The 5,956-nt window shown below is 35.9% G+C and overlaps 1 protein-coding gene across 1 annotated transcript in view; it reads left to right on the top strand.

The window, feature by feature from the left end:
• KHDRBS2 (KH domain containing, RNA binding, signal transduction associated 2) overlaps positions 1 to 5,956 on the top strand; it is an 864,427-nt gene that overhangs the window by 652,856 nt on the left and 205,615 nt on the right. The gene's annotated exons all lie outside the window — the stretch shown is intronic.

Here is a 5,956-nt window from a genome sequence, read left to right as displayed (position 1 = left end):
AACAACAACAACAACCATTCAGAAGTAGTCTGCTTGTTCTTATACATAATCTGGCTTCGTCTAGAAGCTCCACTGAAACTTGTTTACCATTTGTGACTCTACTGCTAGTTAAAATACTGTTGCTATACCTTCCAGCATCATAGTAACATTTAAGCTACTACAGTAAAACAAACTATCAAATGAGTGGTGGTGTGTGAAGCTACATTGATTTTTTTTAAAAAAGCTTTTATTAAAGCTACATTGGTTTTTAATTATTCAAAATAGGACATCCTATGCCTGCTCTTCAACTCAACATCGAGTGAAAATATAAGTAAGAAATGTCCCCTGCCTTCAAATTGCATACAGTACAGAAGGGAAATACGTGTATATAAAGTGATGATGATTACACAGATTACTTAGATGATATGAGCAATAGAAGAGCATTGAAGAACAGACAGAATGTATCTTAGTTTCTTCATATAAAAATAAAATGTACTTTATCTCTCTTTTGATGCATTTCCTTCTATGTTCATTCTATACAGACTGGTATGTACACGATAGAAATCAGCGTTCATGTACATTGTAACTTGCTTATTCAGTTTTGAATATCTTAAATCCCTTTCTTAGGAGTTTGGATGTAGAAGAAAATGGAGTTAAAGTAGTCAATTTCACCTAATGATATTTCATAAAATTTGATATGTGTTGAAGAAGCAGTATCCTGAGATCACTTCCCTATACCATGTTGTTTTGTCTTGTACTGCCAGCACCTGGGTTTCACTTGCTATGTACTGATACTCAAGCAGTTGTTTACTAAACTGAATTGCAGGAGCCAGGATAGTAACATATGTTTGATTATTAGAGAGTTAGTGATTACCATGAATGTGCCAGCCAGTAAACCAAGAAGAGGAATACAAAAGTATCTAACAAATACAATTCAAGGGAGGACTATGGTTTCTCTATTTTTAAACAATAAAGTAAGTTTTCTGTAGCACTAAGTAGAAGCAGACTTTTAAAAGACTTTAATTATCATCTATAGTATTATTTATGACATGTTTTAAAAGGAAATGCATCTATCTATCTATCTATCTATCTATCTATCTATCTATCTATCTATCTATCTATCTTTCTAATTGGACTCCTGCTATGGTGATGTAGGATCAGCCCTGGACTGTAAATCACAGGTTCTACAGTTCAAACCTACCAGCTGTTCCTTGGTCCTTGGAAACCCTATACAGGGTTGCTGTGAGTCGAAACCAACTTGATGATACTTAACAACACACACACACACACACACATATGCAGATATACATACATACATACACACACACGTACGCATATGCTGTTGCTTTTAGTTGCTGCTTAGTTGGTTCTGACTCTTGGCAATCCATGTATGCATGCAGAGTAGAGCTGTTCTCCATAGAGTTTTCAGTACTGTCATCTTTCAGGGTAGGTCTTCAGTCCTGTCTTCTAAGGCACCACTGTATGTGCTTACACTGCCAACTTTTCAGTTTGTAATACAGGCCTTAACCATTTGTGCAGCCTTGGGACTCCATATGAAGACTATATTGACCTGTGAAATATAATTAATTGGGCTTTCAAGCAGGAGCCTAATTTCAGAGGGTATGAGGAAAGGTAGAATCTTCACTGAGTGGTTTCCAACCTGTCTGGACAGGGCTGGTGAAAAGAGATGGGCATAAGACTTTTGTGGTTCAATAGTGAATAATTGCTATCAAGACTGATTGTGAGTGTTACAAATGGAATGTAAAGATAGACGTATTATAACAAAAGGAGGGGAATGGTTGCTCTTGCAGTCCAGGAGCAGAGGACCCTGGGACCATCAAGGGAGAAGAGCAGAGTGCGGGACCCTATCCAGAGAAGCAGTAACGTGAGAAATGGAGGCAGAGATGATGACATGGAGAGATGGAGTGGCTGGGGACTCTGGACTCAGGGAGGAAGAGAGGCTGTGTGCGGACAGTGGGGCAGGGGGTGTGCAGGTTTGCGGGATGTACCCTTTGGTTGTTTGAATGATTATATATTCCTGAGGGCTTTGGTGTATATCCAAAACAACAACAACAACAACAAAAAACAAAACAGAGGGATGGAAGCAAATGCATGGAAGGGATTGTAATTATTGCAATGAAATGAAATACGGTAAGATGAATGTAAAGCTGATATTCTCCCATGTAAATGATCACTCCATTCACAATAAAAATGGAAAACAATGTATATATAATTAATTGGTAATATTTACTGCTATGAAATTACTTACTTGTAGTTAATAATTAGGAATCCTGGTGTGCTGCTGTGGATTAATGCGCTAGACTGCAAAGTCAGTTTGAACTGCAAGGTTGGTGGTTCAAGCTCATGAGCTGCTCCTTGGAAACCCTATACAGGGTTGCTATGAGTCAGAACCGACTCAACAGCACTTAACAAGTTAATAATTTACATATAGTAGGAAGACATCAGGAGAATCTTTGTGTAGCCTAATATAAATAAAATAAGAGCCATATTCTTCAACTGGGTAAATTTTTATGGTTTCTCTAAAATGACCATAATATATTTTTTTTTATAAAATGCAATTTTGACTCATAAATGTTTGAAAGTAAAATACATCTTTTGGGGGAAAAAAAAGTTTGCTGATTGTAATTCGTTTACATTAAGACTATAGAGAACCATCTTTCATGAATTGGCATAGCATTACTAGAACAAACTAACATTGTTTTTCTATTTTTAAAGGCAGTGAAGGAAAAATTACTGCATCATTTTTAAATGTTTTCTGATTTTTACTCAACAAATTATTTCGTGATGACCTATATGTATCAGGTATATTTTCTGCAAAGAATCTATCTGATATTTTTAGATGCCATTCTATAGCTTGCAGGTTTTGGAGTTCTTTCCTCATGCAACTAAAGCTTAGAAAGGATGTCTGCTAGTTTTTGTGAAGAATTATAAATTCTTATTATAAATTATAAAAATAATTCTCAAATTATTACTTCTTTTTTGTTGTTGTGAAGTGCTGTCAAGTAAATTCCGACTCAGAATAACCCTGTATAGAGTTTCTGAGGAGAAGCTGGTAGGTTGAACTGCCGACCTTGTGGTTAGCAGTCCTGTGCTTATCCTTCAGTGCCATACCAGGACTCCAATTACTTCTTAGTGAATAAAATACAATTATTTACAAATAATTGTTTACTAGGGAGTCCTGATGTAGCTTTGTAGGATATGTACTGGAATGAAAGGTCATTGGAATCTCAAGGTCCATGGTTCAAACTCAGCAGCTGCTCCATGGAAACCAGTGTTTTTATTTTAGGAGTCCTTGTGTGGTGCTGGAGAATAAGCACTGGACTGCAAGGTTAGCTATTCAAATTCACCAGCTGCTCCTCAGAAATCCTATGCAGGATAGCTATGAGACAGAACTGACTTGACAGCAGTTAACAGCAAGAAGTTTCTTTTATTATTATTTTTAAACTAAGATATAAATATTCTAATATAAAACCTTGCTTAATGGCAAAACTCAACTCAGGGAAGACTTTTATGAGCTCATTTTTGATAGGTGTATATCACATTTTCATTTTCCTAAAAAGAAGTTAGTAACGTATACATAGAACCTATTTGTGACATTCAGAAATTGTAGCCACTTTTGGTGAAATAAGGGTGGCAGCTATGGTTTAAAATCTCAATTTCATCTAATGAAATTTACATAGAAATTATTTTACATGGATAATATAATTTGATCAGTAGTTATAAATGGACTATTTTGCCAGTATCTAGAAAAAGTAGAGTAAAGCAAGGAATGGCAACTGCCTAGTGTCTGTGAAGCACTACTGTTCCTTTGAATACATGGCACATATGTGAATCCCATATTTGCTTCTAATAGACACATTATATAAAAATTACAAATGCCTAAATATAGTATATCATGGCATATACAAGTCTAATTGAAAACAAAGTAATGTATTTGCTCATTCTTAAGTAGAATTTTCTCTTTATAAGCATGTAATATTTTTGTAAACCTGCCTGTAAGGGAAAAAAGGCAAAGCAGATAAAATTTTCAAAGTGAAAATATTGAGCTCTGTTAATTAACTTAATCCAACCAATATTGACAGGGCAGGGACATAGAGTGCAAGGTGCTGTATTAAAAGATCCAGGAAAAAAGAATAAGACACAAGGAAAATAAATTACTTACTTAAATAACTAAAGTGTTCAACATATTATACAATGAGAAGGTAGTATTGCAAGCTTTTAGAATAGAGAATTGAAGTATCAAGGTTTTATAGACACTGCTAATTCCTTCATCTGGAGTCCTGGTGTGGCGATGAGGGTTAATGCGCCAGACTGCAACACATTTGAACTGCAAGGTCGGTGGTTCAAGCTCACCAGTCACTCCTCGGAAACCCTATACAGGGTCGCTATGGGTCAGAAGCAACTCAAAGGCATTTAACAACACAATTCCTTCATTTAACTATAAGTTAATATTGTATTTATTTATTACCTTATTTATTTATTGAATTTGTACTGTGCCAATCACTGTTTCAGTCAGTAAGATTAAACTCTGTTGTTGTTAGTTGTCATTGAGTTAGCACCGACTCATAGCGACCTTATGCACAGCAGAAGGAAACACTGCCTGATCCTGGGCCAACCTCACTAAACTCTAGCACAAAACAAAAATTAAACTCTAGGACAAGACAAAAATTCCTGCTTTTAGAAGAATTCCGTGTACTTTGTGATTGACATGAGCCTTCGTAAATGAACTGTTGATTTGCTGTATGTGTGTGTCAGAGTAGAAATGTATTCCCAGGGTTTCCAATGGTTGTGTTTTCACAACTAGATTATCAGGCCTTTCTTCTGAGGTACTTGTGGGTGAATGCAAACCACCAACTTTTCCATTCTCATTGAGCAGTTAACTGTTTTCAGGGAATGTCTACAGAGTTATGCAAAGACGAATATTTCCAGGTGGTGGGAAACACGAGGAACACATCACAAACGTATGGGGGAAAGAAAAAAAAAAAAAAGAACACAGTGCACTTAGGAATTAGTGGGACATGAGGTGGGGAAATCAGAAAAACCAAAATACCATACTGAAAATTATGTGAAGATCAGCAGGGAACTGATATTTATTGGAGAGTTTTAAGGCAGCAAACACTGTAACTAGAGTGTACTTTGGTGAAGATGAAATGTGTAGGATCAATTAGAGAGGTAAGTGTAGAGGCTGGGTGATACCAGTTAAGAAATGATTTCTATAGTCTCAGGGAAAGGTAATTAAGTATCAGAAATCATGGGATAGATTTGAGGAATATGGTAATTTGAGGCCTTTAAACTGTATTTATTTTTGTCTGAGGAATAGAATTACATTTCCAGTAGACTCCTAGACACAGAAGTAGAAAGTAGATATAGCTTCTTCCTCTTTTTTATATTCCCTCCACTGACAAACACAAGTATAGCTAAGAAAGCAGCTCATCTATTCAAACAGTTGTTAATATTAGCAGTGGGCTAATTCTCATTCAGAGAAATAGAAATAAGTTAAAAACTTCAAACAAAGAAAATTAAGGATTCATTCAATAAAAAGAGAAGTCAGAAATATCAAATGTAGCAAATAAAATGACAGTTTGATGCATTAATAAGTTTATTTTAAAACATAGCTCTTCAACGTTTTGATAAAAACATAGATAGTTGTTAAGTGTGGTCAAGTCGATTCCATCTCATTGCAATCATGTGTTCAAGGAGTGACTGGTGGGTTTGAATCATCAGCCTTTTGGCTATTGTTGTTAAGTGTCATCAAGTCAATTCTGACTCATAGTGACCTTGTAATACAGTTTACGAGGAACAGCTGATGAGTTTGAACCACTGACCTTGAAGTCCAGTACTTATCATACAGCACCACATCAGTACTCCAACCTTGGTTGTTGTTATGTGCCGTGGAGTCGGTTTCGACTCATATTGACTCTGCATAGGGTTTCCAAGGCTGTAAATGTTTACAGGA

Source organism: Chrysochloris asiatica, unplaced genomic scaffold (assembly GCF_000296735.1).
Source record: "Chrysochloris asiatica unplaced genomic scaffold, ChrAsi1.0 scaffold00019, whole genome shotgun sequence".
In the NCBI taxonomy this organism is placed as follows: Eukaryota; Metazoa; Chordata; class Mammalia; order Afrosoricida; family Chrysochloridae; genus Chrysochloris; species Chrysochloris asiatica.
This window is presented reverse-complemented; position numbering and strand designations above follow the sequence as displayed.